At 40.7% G+C, this 17,786-nt stretch overlaps 1 long non-coding RNA gene across 1 annotated transcript; it reads right to left on the bottom strand.

Annotated features, from left to right (window-relative positions):
• Positions 1-13,286: 13,286 nt before the first annotated feature.
• LOC142175085 (uncharacterized) lies at positions 13,287-17,454 on the bottom strand. The gene is made up of 3 exons (XR_012704273.1): positions 16,588-17,454; positions 15,462-15,521; positions 13,287-13,726 (listed from the first exon to the last, which is right to left on the bottom strand). It is a non-coding gene; the product is annotated as an uncharacterized LOC142175085 (long non-coding RNA).
• Between the last annotated feature and the right edge of the window lie 332 nt (positions 17,455-17,786).

Here is a 17,786-nt window from a genome sequence, read left to right as displayed (position 1 = left end):
TCTTGGGCATTTTTGAGGATTTCTTCACGACTTCAACTTGAGTAAGTGTCATATATCCAAAAGTGATTATATTTTATAAATCCATGGTTATATTCATCATTTATTTCGGATTTAAATGGAGGAAATCAAGATTTTTGCAAAATTTTTCAAGAACGAAAATTTTAGATTTGGAGGTAGAGTTATTATCGGAATTTGATAAAATTGATATGGTTGAACTCGTAATTGAATGGGTTGTAGGATTTTATGAGTTTCGTCGGATTCCGAGACGTGGGCCCCACAAGTAATTTTTGAGTTAAATTTCGGATTCTATTGGAAAATTAGTATTTTCATATGAAATTAATTCATATAATTAATATTGACTGAATTGAATTAACTGTAGCTAGATTTGAGGCGTTTGGAGGCCGATTCGCGAGACAAAGGCATAGCAGAATAAAGAATTACACAGTTCAAGGTAAGTAACAGTTCTAAATTTGGTCCTGAGGGTATGAAACCCCGGATTATATATTATGTGATCGGTTTCGAGGTGACGCACATGCTAGGTGACGGGCGTGTGGGCGTGCACCGTAGGAATTGTGACTTGGTCAAATTCTCTGGAACTGTGTAGTTGAATAATATGTTGTTATCTGTACATTCTCCATGTAGTAGAGAAATTGAACCACAAATCATGTTTAGATTATGTGTTGGCACTGTAGGGACCCACAGAGGTCATGCACATGTTGAATTATCTGCTAAATTATTGTTTTTCACTTAGTCACAGTTTACTTGTTTATTTTATCTCAGTCTCTATAGTTCATTATTGATGCATTATGTTATTGTTGTTTGAGCTGATTTGCATGATCATTGAGAGCTCGAGAGACAGGAGAGATTTATGACTGAGTGAGGCTGAGGGCCTGATTGTGAGATATTATATTATAGCACGCGAGTCGTCCGTGCAGCATGTGAGTTGTCCGTGCAGCACGTGAGTTGTCCGTGCGGATCCATATATTATACTATAGCACGTGAGTTTCCCGTGCAGCATGTGAGTTGTCCGTGCGGATCTAGATATTGTACTATAGTACATGAGTTATCCGTGCAGCACATGAGTTGTTCGTGCGGATTATAGCGCTTGGGCTGTAGGAGCCCATCCAGAGTCTGTACACCCCCAGTGAGCGCAGGTGCCTACCGAGTGCGAGTGATGAGTGCTGAGTGACTGTGGTCCTGAGAGGATGCATATGATTTCATTCTTATTACACTGCAATTGTCATATATTATTATGTTGGAAATTTCTAAAAGATATTATCTTCTTTTTCAGTCGAACTTGATATGAAATTACTGTTGAGTATTAAATGTTGAACATGAAAGCATGCCCTAAATCTTATGTTGGAAATTACTGTAATTGGACTCAGATGTGAAGCTCGTCACTATCTTCAGCTCTTTATTTATTATTGTTACTTGCTGAGTTGATTGTATTCATACTACACCCTGCAACTCGTGTGCAGATCCAGGTACCTCCAGACACGGCGGTTGCTAGTTTTTCGGAGCTTTATTTGTGGAGACTATCGAGGTAGCTGCTTGGCGTCTGCAGACCTTGACTCTCTGCTTTTCAGTTGTTGTATTGTTCTACATTTTTTAGACAGTGTTTTTATTAGTCAGACTTTGCTATCATTTAGATGCTCATGTACTCAGTGACACCGGTTTTGTGAATGTATTTTATGTCAGTGATTTGTGTGGGTTTCTATAAAATTCAAATATTATATTTTCAAACTTAAGAGAAAATATGGCTTATTGAGGTTATCGACTTGCCTAGTATTGAGATAGGCGTCATCACGACAGGTTAGAATTTTGGGTCGTGACATTATCTTAGTATCTATGGGTCGAGTGAAGACCGTTAAGGCAAATATATATGAGATGTGTCATGATTATTCGAATAATTCAAAAATCTCGTGTCCCAACACTTTGACAAGTCCCAAACATATCCAAGAATCAGAGTTTGCCCTTAGTTATTGACTGAGTCAATATTAAATTTATCATAATTAGACAAAACTCAAGGAGAATATAAAAGAAGTTGGAGAAGTCACCTAGTGAGATCTCACGTTAATGGTAATGATAAAGAATTTTTCCTTGAAGAAATATGTATCATCAACCATTGTTTCAATTAGATCAAGTATCACGAATTAGGATAATAATAGTATGATATTAATCCAATTGTTTCTCTATTACACACATTACATAAATATGGAGTCCATTATCTAATAATTCCTCCATCTATATGCAAAAAATTTAATTTTCACGCATCAAAAAGGTAGGTAAAATTAAAATCCAAAAAATAATTATAAACAAAAGTGATGATGCATATTAATGCCTAATATCAATGAAGTAAAAAAGCAAGTTCTCTGCTTGACTGAAAAGAGTTAAAGTAGAAGAAGGTCTCAAATCAGTTTTCAAAGATTTAACTTGTTCATCAATATTGTGTCTTTGTTATAACATCTTCATTGATCTTCAAGATCCTTAAAAGACAAATTACCTACAAAGCAAATCAAATATTATTATTAGACTTTACTCTTAGAGAAAGTTAATTTAACCACACAAAAAAGTTAATGGATTTTAATTTGCAGAATGTAGATATCCAACATATTAAAGAAAAATAAATTTCCTATTATAAGTACTTTGCATGTAGAAGCACATACAAAAGACTTCTACTATGAGTTAAAATCATGCATTTGATATCTTCAAAAGTGGACACCTATTATGAGCATATAATCCACACAGAAATATTGATTATCTTCGGGATCTAAGCTTTGTGTCCATAGGACTCCTCCTTAACTAAAATAAAACTGCAATCACTTTCCGATCCGTTGCAAAGTCTATCCAATATGGACTTGTTAAAGTAATATTTAATTAATTTCAAAATCATGAATATTAATTAGGAAGAGAGTTTGAATGTTACAATTGTTTACCCGAAAAATCGGATAACGTTAAATTTAGATATGATTCTAAGGGTATGTAAATTTCTTTGATACAAAATGACGATACATGTATTTTTTGCTATGAGATGGGAAATGATGGACGGGAAGACTGAAAAATATTAGAAGAACAAGCACAATGAAATCTTAATGTATCTTGGAGGGCCCCTGTCTATTGCAGTCTATCTCCCTTTTTATAGTAGAGGGTCACTACTTTATCTATAACAGCATAATAAAATAATTCATATAGTGGAGAACCCATGATGGTTTGTCTCTCCCTTGATTCTCGCCAAGATTCTCTCCCTTGGTGCGGTTGTAACGGCTCTTGTCTGCGAGCTTGGCACTGACTCGAGCTTGGTGCTAGATAGAATCCCCAGTCTTAGTTCGAGCTCGGTTCTGCTTTGGAGCATCGATATTCGGGGCCTGTGTCGATCGGCATTATCCCGTAGTCCGATTCGGACACGGGCTCGATAATGATATCGAGTTTTGCCGTTGATTGGTCTTATAGCTCGAAGCTCGACGTCTCTACTTTGGAATTCGTCCGAGCTCGCCATGTGGATACCCTTCGATTGAAACGTCATAGTCTCGACCGGTCTTTATGACTGAGAGTCGGTTTTGACCGTACACAGATAGTCCCCTCGTTTCTTAGAAAGGATATGGCAAGGAACGATATGATTTCCCTGCGGCTCGATCAAATTTATGCCGGCGTTTCTATCAAACCCGATCTCGACGTATGTGATAGCTGTCCCATCGGCTCGGTTTTACCAAGGCATTTAATGTGTGTCAGACGGTGGTCGGCCACCGCTGATACCGAACCGTCAAGCCTTAGTCTATAAATAGTCTTTCCACCCAACTTTTACCACTTTTGCGCCTTCTCTTCTTCCAAACTTTCCTATTTATCCTCTCTACTTCACTGCTACGGGGCCGTCCATACCAGAATTTTGGTGCTGTCTATTTCTTCGTTTGCACTCTTTCCTTCCATATCAATAGCGAAAACTTCCAAAACCGTACCTTAGAAGGAAAAAGCCTCTTCCTCACGGCCGTCTGATGATAAGGCGCCGGTGGAGCCGTCAGTTCATGACTACGTTCCTGGCCCGTGCATTTTGAAAACTGATTTTAAGGTGGAGAACCCTTCCTCCGTTCCGGGTCGATGCGAACACGTATCGATGTATACATGCTCTATAATGGAGGATCACCTCGAGGCCGTCCGAAAAAACTGCAACTGGGGTTCCGAGGTCGTGTTGCAAATTTCGTCTTCCAATGAGGATGTTACCACTTACGTGGAGGGGTTTTTAAGTGTTTATACTTATCCCTTCATACTGGGACCCGTCGACCCGGTGATTATTGATTTCTGCAAAAGGTATCAAGTCACCCTTGGCCAAATTCATCCCTCTTTATGGCGTATAGTGATCTTATTGCGCTTCTTCTCTATCAAAGCCGGGGGGTTGGATTTTTCTTTGAACCACCTTGTATGACTGTATCGGCCTCAGATCTTTCGAGGACTAATCAGACTTCATCGTCGGGCATCAAAGGCATTGATGTCGAGCATCGATGAAGACAAGGATCGAGGTTGGATGGGTCGTTATATCCGAGTGAGGACCCGTGATCTCATTCCGGAGGAGAAGATGTCGTTCCCTGAAGAATGAAATTTTGACCATAAGTGATTTTTGTTTACTTTTCAGGTGCTTTTTCGATTTTTTCTGATGTTCTTCCCTGATGTTCAGCTGCCCCTTGGATTCTACAAGCAGTGCCTGACCTCGAGGACTGGGTTCGGAAGTTGGCGTCGACCTCCTTTTACGCCGAGCGCGCTTGGCGTGATTTGGCAAAAGGCATATGGGAGGCCAAGAACCATGGTGAGGTTTGCTTCTTGTTTCTTTCGAAGTATTCTTTGCGTTCTATTCGTTACCGATTTCCTCTTGTGCAGGCGTAACCAGGGATACCGCTTTGAGGCCTTCGAGCGGCGAAGAAGGAAACAAGTCCCTGGTCCCTAAACAGGGGGAAGATAAGAAGCGAAAAGCTTCCTCTCGGTCAGAGGACCCCAAGCCCAAAACTCGCAGGGTGAAGAGAAAAATAATTGCCCTTTCGATTGACTCGGTCCAACGACTAAGAGAAGAAGAAGAAGAAGAAAATAGCTCCTCGGCTTTGGTAGTCCAGTCTACGGAGGCCATCGAGGTTGCCAGATCTCCCGAGCTGATGGCGGCTGTGCCTGTCGGGGTTGTTTCCGAAGACCAGAATCTCAACCGGAGTACTCCGAGCGATTTGCTCGGGGCTATGACAATGGGTGATTCGCCTTCTCTTCCATCTTTTTCTGAGGAGGCGCTGAAGGAAGCTCGAGAATTGAAGACTCCCGATATCGGCACAGGCTCTGGTGCAGGGGATCCTTTTAGGGATTGTTTTACTGGAGTCGACGATGGTTCCGATATCGGTGACGCTTCTCCTTTATTAGAGGAGGCTCAGCATTTCATTACTAGGGTAATGATTCTTCCATACTTCATTTCTTTGTTCTTTTCCATACTTGACTCGTGTTTCTTACTGTGCAGGCCAATGGTAGATTTCAAGTCGATCTTAGTCAGTGTGAGGCCGAGCTCCGGAAGGTCTCAGGTGAGAGATATGCCCTGCGGCTTCTTTGCAGCCAAAAGGACGAGGCTATAAAGGACCTCCAAGCAGATTTGGCTAAGGTCCGTGAAGAAGGGGTCAAGCTCGATAAGCAGGTGAACCTCGTTCTGTTAAAGTATGGGTCTGACTCAACTGTGGAAGTTAACCCTTCATTGTCTCAGTTGCAGCAAAAGATCGAAAAGATCGGGTTACTTCGAGAAGAAGTCGATCAAATCCGAGCTGAATGCAATCGGTGGAAGGAGACCCTCGACCGCCTGGCAGCGAAAAAATAAACCATCTTAACAAAATTTTTATCGGTCGACGTTCAACTTCGAAGTGTCAAGCAAAAGCGGTCGATTCAAGCTAAGAAATTGAGGAGCATGAAACATGACTTGTTGAGGCTAAGGCGGAGGTTGAGTCATCGAAAGTCTTGGCGGATAAGTCCATTGCTGTATATCGGGCTGATGCTGAGGCTGCTCAGATGGAGGCCCGGGCAGTAGGGAAGGTCGCCGATACTCGAGCTCATTGGGTTTCCGAACTTGCTAAGTGTAGGTCTCGGAGGGAGACCCTCGAGGAGATACACGCTCGAGGTTTCGACCTTACCGAAGAGGTAAAAAAGGCAAAACAGCTCGAAGCGGAAGCTGAAGCCTTGGCTTTTGATGATGATGGTAGCGAAAGCGAATCCGAGGACGGGGAAGAGCTCGACCAGGAAGCTTAGTTTTGAATTCTTCGTGTCGTAGGCAATTTTCGTATATATATGTATAATCAGGTCGACTTGTTTTTGTTCTGTGAAGACTTTTAATCGAATGTTGACCTTGTAGTCTCTCTGATCGATCAGATTTGTAGCCCCTGGGTTTGCTTGTTGAGTCGATGATTCAAACTTTGAAAGAACATAATCCGTAGATGTAAAAAGTAGCTTATTAGCCAACGAGTGAATGTTTGGAACTTGAAATATTGTAGCCCGTAGGCGTAATGGTCGAGTGCATGCTTGCTCGAACTTGAGATAAAGGTAGCCCGTAGGCTTAATATTCGAGTGATTATTTCGAACTCGGAATGTAAGTAGCCCGTAGGCTTAATAGTCGAGTGAATGTTTCGAACTCGAAATTTAAGTAGCCCGTAGGCTTAAATGGTAGAGTGAGTGCTTTGCTCGAACTCGGAATAACAGTAGCCCGTAGGCTTAATAGTCGAGTGAATGTTTCGAACTCGAAATTTAAGTAGCCCGTAGGCTTAAATGGTAGAGTGAGTGCTTTGCTCGAACTCAGAATAACAGTAGCCCGTAGGCTTAATAGTCGAGTGAATGTTTCGAACTCGAAATGTAAGTAGCCCGTAGGCATTGTAGAGTGAGTGCTCTGTTCGAACTCGGAATAACAGTAGCCCGTAGGCTTAATAGTCGAGTGAATGTTTCGAACTCGAAATGTAAGTAGCCCGTAGGCATTGTAGAGTGAGTGCTCTGTTCGAACTCGGAATAACAGTAGCCTGTAGGCTTAATAGTCGAGTGAATCTTAATTCTGGTTCCACAATAAATCTCAAGTCATTGCACATGTGTTTATGTTTGGGCCGATCTATATGAGCATGGTTTATTTTGACCATTTGGCTCTTACAATTTTTCCTGCTGGAACCTTGTTGTGAGATGACTTTCTTGCATATGAACTCGATGTCTTTGAGGGCCCTGATGCTCCCCCGGTATTCGAGGTCCGTCGAAAAGAGGCCTTAGATATTGTTGAAAGTGCAGCACGATCGATGGTTGCCTCATTAAAAACCTTGCCGAAAAACCCATTTGGGAGAAAATCGATCTAAGGGAAAAAGAGTGCAACGCGTGCTCTTGATCGAAAGATCTTCTTCAGCTCTTGTTCGGACTTCTGCATGGGTTAGTTATATGAATATGGAAAATTCATACCTCAGCAGTAGTACCGTTTTAGATGTGATACATTCCAACTGCTTGATAGTTGTTTGCCGTTTATGATGCCGAGACTGTATGATCCTTTTTCAACGTTCTCGAGCACCTGGTATGGTCCTTCCCAATTTGGTCCTAATTTTCCTTCATTTGGATTCCGAGTATTGATGGTGACTTTTCTTAACACTAAGTCCCCGGGATTGAAATGGCGGAGTTTAGTTCTTCGATTATAGTACCTTTCGATTCGTTACTTTTGGGCGGCCAATCGGATGAGGGCAGCTTCTTGTCCTTCGTCCGATAATTCAAGGCTGGTGTTCATAGCCTTGTTATTTGATTCTTCCGTCATGAATCGAAATCTGGGATTAGGTTAACCGACTTCGACTGGTATCAATGCTTCGGAACCATATACTAAGGAGAATGGGGTCGCCTCCGTACTGGATTTTGACGTTGCTCGGTATGCCCAAAGGACTTCGGGCAGGATTTCTCTCCATTTTTCCTTCGCGTCGTTCAATATCTTCTTCAGGTTTTGAAGAATAGTCTTGTTCGTTGATTCGGCTTGACCGTTCCCACTGGGGTGGTATGGTGTTGATAATATCCTTCTTATTTTATGATCTTCGAGGAATTTTGTGATTTTGCTGCCAACGAATTGCTTCCCATTGTCGCATACTATTTCGGCAGGTATCCCGAATCGGCATATGATATGATCCCAAATAAAGTCTATGACTTCTTTCTCTCTTATTTTCTCTAACGCCTACGCTTCAACCCACTTAGAAAAATAGTCAGTCGTAAATAAAATAAATTTGGCTTTACCTGGGGTCGACGGCAGAGGGCCGACGATGTCCATCCCCCATTTCATAAATGGCCACGGGGTTAGGACCGAGTGAAGTTGCTCCCCGGCTTGATGGATCATTGGCGCAAACCTCTGACATTTATCACATTTACAAACAAATTCTTTTGCATCTTTGCCCATATCGATCCAATAATACCCCGCTCTGATCACTTTTCGGACTAATGTGTCGGCACCGGAGTGATTGCCACAAGTGCCCTTGTGTACTTCCCGGAGGATGTAATTGGTATCTTCCGGACCCACGCATACCGCCATCGGTCCATCGAATGTTCTTCGATATAGTGTTTCGTCCGCAGCCAACGTAAATCGAGCAGCTTTAGTCCGTAGGGCCTTGGAATCTTTAGGGTCTGAAAGGAGCTTTCCGTTTTTTAAGTATTCAATATACTTATTTCTCCAATCCTAGGTTAAGCTAGTAGAATTTATTTCGGCGTGCCCATCTTCGATTACCGATCTTGAAAGTTGGACGACAGTCCCCGAGCTCAAATCACCTATCTCGACCGACGATCCCAAATTTGCGAGAGCATCGACCTCATTATTCCGTTCTCGTGGAACATGTCGTAGGGTCCATTGTTTGAAATGGTGTAAGGTGATAAGCAGTTTGTCCAGATACCTTTGCATCCTACCTTCTCGGACTTAGAAGGTTTTGTTTACTTGACTCACCACCAGCAAAGAGTCACAGTGCGCCTCAATGACTTCTGCTCCCAAGTTTCTAGCTAGTTCGAGACCTGCAATCATGGCTTCATACTCAGCCTCGTTGTTCGTTAACCTGATAGTTTTAATAGCTTGCCTAATAATGTTACCCGTGGGGGGTTTTAAAACTATGCCTAACCCGGACCCCTTTATATTTGAAGCACCGTCCATAAAAAGGATCCATACCTCGGACGATATACCTGATTTCAAAAGGAGTTCCTTTTCGACTTCGGGTATGAGGGTTGGCATGAAGTCGGCCACGAAGTCTACCAAAATTTGAGACTTGATGGCCGTGCGGGGTTGATATTCGATATCGTACCCACTGAGTTCGATGGCCCATTTGGCCAATCGGCCTAATAGTTCGGGCCTATGTAAAATATTAGGGGTGGTTAATACGCTTATGAGGTGACATAGAAAGTACGGCCTTAACTTTCTAGATGTGCTTACCAGGGCAAATGCTAATTTTTCTAAGTGCGGATACCTAGTTTCCGCTTCTCCTAAGGTCCGACTTACGTAATAAACGGAAAATTGCGTACCTTGCTCTTTTTGACTAGGACGCTGCTTACGGCGACTTCCGATACCGCCAAGTACAGGTAGAGCTGCTCGTCCGCTTTCGGAGTATGAAGCAGTGGCGGGCTCGAAAGGTATCGTTTCAATTCCTGTAACGCTTGTTGGCATTCCAGTGTCCAGGCGAAGTCGTTCTTCTTTTTGAGTAGGGAGAAAAATTTGTGACTTCGATCCGATGATCTTGAAATGAACCGGCCTAAGGCGGCAATTCTTCACGTTAACCTTTGTACAGCTTACATGCTGTCCACAATGGTGATGTCTTCGATGGCCATGATTTTGTCGGGGTTGATCTCAATTCTCTGATTTGAGACCATGAAGCCGAGGAACTTGCCCGAATCGACCCCGAAAGCACATTTTTGGGGGTTGAGCTTCATGTTAAATTTCCTCAGAATCTCGAACGTTTCCTGCAAATGGGCCAAATGGTCATCTGCGCACAGGGACTTAACTAGCATGTCATCAATATAGACTTCCATCGTTTTACCTATTTGTTCTTCGAACATTCTGTTTACTAGGCGTTGATAAGTAGCTCCTGCATTTTTTAGCCAGAAGGGCATTACGTTATAACAATATGTTTCATATCGGGTCACAAATAAAGTCTTTTCCCGGTCGTCCGAGTTCATCTAAATTTGATTATACCCGGAATAGGCGTCGAGAAAGGTGAGAATCTCGTGGCCGGCCGTGGCATCGATCATACGATCGATGTTGGGCAGTGGAAAGGAATCTTTGGGGCATGCTTTGTTCAAATCCTTATAGTCTACACACATTCTAAGTTTGTTTCCTTTTTTAGGTACAACAACCACATTGGCTAACCATTTGGGGTATTTTACTTTTCGAATGGACCCTATCTTGAGAAGTATGGTTAACTCGTCCTTTATGAATGCGTTCTTTTTCTCGGACTGGGGCCTTTTTTTTTGCTTCACCGGTCTGAACATAGGGTTCAAGCTTAACTGGTGCGTCGTTATGTCCGGCGGGATTCCTGTTATATCTAGATTGGACCAGGCAAATCAGTCGATGTTATTGATAAGAAATTGAATGAGTTTCTTCCTGATTTCGGGGCTCAAACCCGTTCCCAGGTATACCTTTCGTTCGGGCCAGTGTTCGATCAGTACGATTTGCTCCAGTTCCTCAATTGTTGATTTGGTGGCATCGAAATCATTAGGGGTTATGAAGGATCAAGGGATCCATCGATCATCATCGTCTTCTTCAACGTTCTGCTTACCTGGCCGGATCGAAGCCGATGTCTGTGATTGCTATTTGGCGCTCTGCTTCGAACCTGATCCTTTTATTGGTGAAGGCGAGGATATTGATTTTGCTTCTTCGACGAAGAACATTTCCTTTGCGGCCGGTTGTTCCCCGTACACTATTTTGACCCCTCCCGATGTTGGGAATTTGAGGACCTGGTGTAGGGTCGAGGGTACGGCTCTCATGTTGTGGATCCACGGCCTTCCGAAGAGGGCGTTATATCTCATATCACCTTCGATCACGTGAAACTTTGTTTGCTGGATGGTTCTGGCCACGTTTATCGGTAGGGTAATCTCGCCTTTAGTGGTTTCACATGCCATATTGAATCCGTCTAGAACCAGAGTTGCGGGTACGACCTGATCTTGCAGGCCGAGCTGTTCTACGACCCTCGATCTGATGATATTGGCCGAGCTACCTGGATCAATTAACACACGCTTAATCTTAGTTTTATTCATGAGTACGGATATTACCAGTGCATCATTATGGGGTTAGATGATTCCCTCTGTATCTTTATCACTGAAGGATAAAGTCCATGTGGGTGCATAATCTTGAGTTCGAGATCGCTTCACAATCGACGTTTTAGTGTGTTTAAGCATCGGAATGACGTGTTGCGGTTCTTCTGGTTCTTCGCCCTATCGCCCTATCTCTAAAATGGTTCTTCGCCCTATCGCTCAGAAATTTCCGAAGGTGCCCTTTGTTAAATAAGCGGGCCACTTCCTCTCTTAGTTGCCTGCAATCTTCCATTTTGTGGCCATGGGTGCCATGATATTCGCACATTTGATTGGGATTCCTTTGGGCAGGATCGGTTTGCATGGGTCGAGGCCATCTGGTGTCTTTGATGCGTCCGATGGCCGATACGATGGCGGATGTACCAATGTTGAAGTTATACTCTGATAGTCGAGGGATTTCTATAGGATTTGTATATTTATCAAAGCCGCTCTTGCTCATAAGTCCCCGAGAATTTTGCCCCCGATCAATCCTTCAGTTGTTCCGAACCGTATCACGTGCTGAATCGTTGTTCATCCGATCTGTGTCGTACGGTTGGTATCGATCTCTGTTCAACCTTTGTTCTCTGTTGGTTTCCCTTTGATTTTTAGTGGTTGTGTGGTTCTGACGTACGGGCCCATACGGAGCTCCCAATTTTTGATTGGTACCGGTTGTGTACATCTGCCCAAGTTATTGCTGGGTACTCGATCAAATTTTATTTCAGCCGATGTGATGCTGTCGAACTTAGCCCGTTCAGTCCTTGGGTGAAAGCTTGTACGACCCAATCGTCTGTGACCGGTGGCAAGTCCATACGCTCTATTTGAAATCGGGATATGAATTCCCTCAGCATTTCGTTACCCCTTTGTTTTACTTTGAAGAGGTCTGATTTCCTTGTTGCAACCTTTATGGCCACAACATGTGTTTTTACGAACGAGTCTGCTAACATGGCGAAAGAATCAATGGAATTTGGTGGTAAGTTGTGATACCAGATCATTGCTCCCTTTGTGAGGGTCTCTCCAAACTTTTTCAACAACACGGATTCGATTTCATCATCCTCCAAATCGTTGCCTTTGATGGCACATGTGTAGGAGGTGACGTGTTCGTTAGGATCGGTCATACCGTTATATTTGGAAATTTCGGGCATACGGAATTTTTTGGGGATTGGTTTTGGGGCCGCGCTCGAGGGAAAAGGCTTTTGTATGAATTTTTTCGAATCGAGCCCTTTTATCATTGGCGGAGCCCCCGTAATTTGATCGACCCTAGCGTTATACATTTCCATTTTTTTGTCGTTGGTTTCGACTCGCTTTGTGAGTTCCTCGAGCAATTTAGCAATTTCAGGAGCAGTCCCCGATTCCTGCTCATTTGATTTCACTACGACGGGTTCCGTTCTGGGGTGACTACTCGAAGAAGTGGATTGGAGTTCGGCCCGCTTTGCGTATGAGTTCGGCTCTACAACTGAGCTATCGCTGCTTGTTGGGCTTGTAACATTTCAAAAATCATATGCAAGCTGACCCCGATTTCCCCCGTGCTGTAGGTGTCTCGGACTATGGATCGAGCACCGCCCTGAACGCTTCTCTCCGGTTCAGAACGCTGATTCGCTTCTAGAGCTATTTGCGAATTGATATCCAGTGGTACTTCGGCTCGAATTTCGGGTTCTTCGATTCGAGCCTCGTTGCTGTTGTCAGGTAGCCTTCCGGCCCCGGGCACCAAGTTGTTGGTTTCATCTTGAAGGCCGGCTTCGAGGTCGATAGGTAAAGCCATGGCTGATTCGAAGTTGTAAGCTGGAGTGTACTGTAGATTTATATCAAACAATCACCGTTACCCTTAGCCCCATGGTGGGCGCCAAACTATTTACCCGGAAAATCGGATAACGTTAAATTTAGATATGGTTCTAAGGGTATGCAAATTTCTTTGATATAAAATGACGATACCGGTATTTTTTGCTATGAAATGGAAAATGATGGACGGGAAGACTGAAAAATATTAGAAGAACAAGCACAATGAAATCTTAAGGTATCTTGGAGGGCCCCTGTCTATTGCAGTCTATCTCCCTTTTTATAGTAGAGAGTCATTACTTTATCTATAACAACATAATAAAATAATACATATAGTGGAGAACCCATGATGGTTTGTCTCTCCCTTGATTCTCGCCAAGATTCTCTCCATTGGTGCGGTTGTAACGGCTCTTGTCTGCGAGCTTGACACTGACTCGAGCTTGGTGCTAGATCGAATCCCCAATCTTAGTTCGAGCTCGGTTCTGCCTTGGAGCATCGATATTCGGGGCCTGTGTCGATCGGCGTTACCCCGTAGTCCGATTCGGACACGGGCTCGATAATGATATCGAGTTTTGCCGTTGATTGGTCTTATAGCTCGAAGCTCGACATCTCTACTTCAGAATTTGTCCGAGCTCGCCATGTGGATACCCTTCGATTGAAACGTCATTGTCTCGACCGGTTTTTATGACTGAGAATTGGTTTTGACCATACACAACAATGTTAATCAAGCATTACTTATCTTCTGGAAAAAATAATTTAGCTTTTAAAGGGTATAAAAAAAAATAATTTTTGTCCTTTTATAATAATATAAATATTCATAAATAGGTATAGATAGAGATTCGATGAATCTAACAAGATTTTGATTTTCCAAAAATATACTACTAATTATCTAAATAAGATAATTATATAAGATAAAGAGACAATTATAAAAGATAAAGATAATGTTGAGGTTCAGGGAAACAAATCACGAAATTTTAATACATGCCTTCTCCAAAACCAATTGTTATTTCATTCACTCGGTTAAATTTGTATTCTATCACAACTTTGTATTTTTAACGTGTAATGTGTCCAATTATGTCCTTTTCTTATTTGCTTGTAATATAAATAATTAAGGGAATAAAAGTCGTTCAATATTTTAAGAATATTTTGATCGTTCAATATTTATTGTTAAACATTCGTATTTTTATAATAATATAGATAGATATAGATAAATATAGATAGATATATAGATATAGATATAGATAGATTAGTACTAGTACTAGGCTAAGAATTTGTTCAGAAATTTTCAATTTATTCCTATAAAAAAAGAAATTAAATATTTTCAGGTGTTATTGAAAAAACGAAAACCAAAAAAAGATAAGAGAGAAACAATGTTTTCTATAGTACACAGACAAATAGAGAGAGATGTTTTTCTTTCAAAATAAAAAAAATACAGTAATTTAGAAATAACAGAGGTGGGTCCCAAAAAAATTAAGTTTTTTAAAACTAAATAAATATAATCTGGAAAAAGTAAGAGGATATGGGGTCCACATAAATCCAGCTGTCAAAGGGAAATGTCCTATTATTAGCTATTTGTATAACTGGTTGGTTTAGCTACTGCATTAAGTCCACGGAAATTAGTTATGCTTCATCTCCTGGAAAAATAAGAGAAAGAAAGAGTGAAATTTACTTTGCAATATGTGATCTTGAATCAATACAAAGTCTTTTGACTCTCAAGTTTTTTTCTTTTATAATGGTACGTACTTTCTTTACTTCTTAACACATATTAGTCAAACATACAAAACCATTCCCAAATTATTTAGTACAACTAAAACCTATTGGAAATAGTTAATAAGCAAAAGGGTTAAAGTATCCCTAACGTATTGAAAATGACTCATAAATACCTCTGCTTCGATTTGCTTCACCTTCACCTTAATTAATATTCACGCCTTCTAGGATATCCATAGTTTCAGATGATGACAGTATGGTCTTCATCTTGTCAAGGTTATGACCGGACTCAAGCGGCTCGGGTTATAATAAGAAAATGTGTGGGTAAAATCTAATTGTAAATAATACACGTGGCAAGTTTAGAAAAAGTCATGTGGATATTTTAAAGATCCAAATTTATCCATGCTTGGTCTGTTAGTTTCATGAGTATATTTAAATTCAAAAAATATTTTAGGAGTATATTTAGACCAAAAGGTTAACGAATGGTATTTATAAGCCATTTTCAATACGTTATGGACATTTTTGACCCTTTTTCATGGTTAATATTGGCGGGCACATTATTCACAATTTTTATGGAGAAACATTCAAAGAGGGGGAAAAATTGAAATATGTCGTCTTTGTGTTATTAAACATGATCTCAATTAGTGTCAATTAAAATAACCAAAAAATAATTCCTCATAGGCGATATTGAAGAAAGAAAAAGTAAGGAAACTTACGATGTTTAGAGGCAGTAACATCAATTATTCCCAGAAGGTAGGTAACTAGCAATCCAAAACCTATACGTATATAGCCAAAGACTTAAACATTAATTATGTTAGATATAATAAAGAAGAAAGCTAAATTAGGCAGTTAATTACTTTCAACTAGAATACCAATCCATACTAGCTAGACAGAAAAACATACATTTATCATATGTTCAGAACAACAGATAAGATACATTTATCACATTTGAGCGTTTGAGCTAAGGTGGAATTATTTGTTCTATCTTGTGAGATATCATATACCTAAGTAGGAATTAATTCCAAAAAGAAATATACCTAAGTAGGATAGCAGAATAAGCCAATTAAGCAGGATAAATTGAATCATATACCATCTAATTTATGTTCGTAACCAAATATAACGATTTAAAGACTAAAACAAATATTGTGATTTAAACCTAATGTGATATTGTAGTATACCAATATATACACACTTCTCTGAGTAAACAACGAGTTTCATTGTCTAGAAGAAAAAAGAAAAGAAAAGAGGAAGAGAAATGTAAAACCTGTTGTCCAAAGGATTGGCCTAGTAATTAATTAAGAAGTATGAGGTCTTGTGTTCAAATTCTAGTTAAGGCAAAAATACAAAGTAATTTATTCCCGTCTGTTCAAGTCTTAGTGAACAGAGTTATCCGATACTTGTATTGGTGAAAGGTCTGACACCCCCATAAAATTAGAGGCCAACACAAGTTGGCTTGAATAACATAGCTATAGAATAAAATTATAAAACCTGCTCATGGACAAGAAAAATAGATAAATAAAATGGTACGTAATATATAGGAAGTGATATTGGCACGGCTCAATCTGAGATCGTTTTTTACGAAAACAAAACGTAAACACGTCTTCGGATTGAACCTCACCAACATCGCTTCCTTTAATTTACTTGACATAATTGACATGGTGAAGTGTTTCTTTTCTTTGAGTCAAACTTAGGCCTTTTTTATTTGGCTGCTGTTTGACCACAAAAAAAGTGGATATGTGAAAAGCCAATATCAAAAGAAAGAATATACATTAGCTCCATATTGGGTTCGAATACTCTGATAAAGAAATGGATTTTAGGTTTCACTCCAGATGTGAGAATTACCCGAGACTATATAACGAGATCAAAGGACCAACACCCCAGCATGCCCTAGCAATTGGAGCATGAAAAATATAATATAGTGAGAGGGGGAGGGGGCAACATCGGGGTTGAAACAAGAATTAGGTAGACTTGACTTTGACACCATGATAAAAAAAGTAAACTTTGAGCCTAACTCAATCGCAAAGATGATTGAACAAAGGATCTAACACCGATCGATGTGGGATATCGAACAGAATCAGAAGATGGAGGAGAACATGACCTATAATAAGGTAAAAGATTGCCCCATGGCCTAGTTCAAGTGGCAAAAGGTGGTGGATTTGTGTCTTAGGTCACAGGTTCAAGCCTCACACCATGCAAAGCAAAGCCTAGTATTTAAGTAGAGAAGGGTAGAGGGACGGGCCCATTATCCAACGAGTTTCGAAGGCTGCGGTTGGTCCAAAGGATTGGCCCAGACAGATTTCTCGGTCATCAAAAAAACAAGATGAGCTATATGAATCAGTATATAGAGATTAACTTATCTAAATTCTATCAAAAGACATGAGAAAGCTCAAAACCTAATATATAGCTCCAGGGTTCATCATTTCTTCATTGGTAAAACGAGTACTATAGTAGTAGTAAACAGAAGATAGATAGAAAATCAGTAGAGAGCTAGTTGTTTCGGATGACTGTTTAATATGGGAAAAAAAAAACTTATAAAATGAGGACTCAAATTAGGGTTTTCTCAGAGATAGAATGAATAGATAGGGGGGAACTCAATAACAAGCATATGACTTGATCAGACTATGGGATTATATACCAAAAAAACTGCAAGTCTCCATATATAAAGATTTATGACTTGAGGTGGAAAAAGTTTAATTGGGTTTGGTTGGTTTTTTTTTTTTTGGGGGGGGGGGGGGGGGGGGGGGGGATTGCTGAATAGATAGGGGGGAACTCAATAACAAGCATATGACTTGATCAGACTATGGGATTATATACCAAAAAAACTGCAAGTCTCCATATATAAAGATTTATGACTTGAGGTGGAAAAAGTTTAATTGGGTTTGGTTGGAAATGATGGCAAGGAATAGAGAAAATGGAGATGTATAAAGGGGGTAGGGCTTAGCAGCTGCCTTGGGATGAGAAGGAGAAGAATGTGAGGGAATGATGTCAATTAGGTAGCAACTTAATTATTTATGATTTCTTCATTCTTATATCCTCCTTAG

Source organism: Nicotiana tabacum, chromosome 21 (assembly GCF_000715075.1).
Source record: "Nicotiana tabacum cultivar K326 chromosome 21, ASM71507v2, whole genome shotgun sequence".
Taxonomy (NCBI): domain Eukaryota; kingdom Viridiplantae; phylum Streptophyta; class Magnoliopsida; order Solanales; family Solanaceae; genus Nicotiana; species Nicotiana tabacum.
This window is presented reverse-complemented; position numbering and strand designations above follow the sequence as displayed.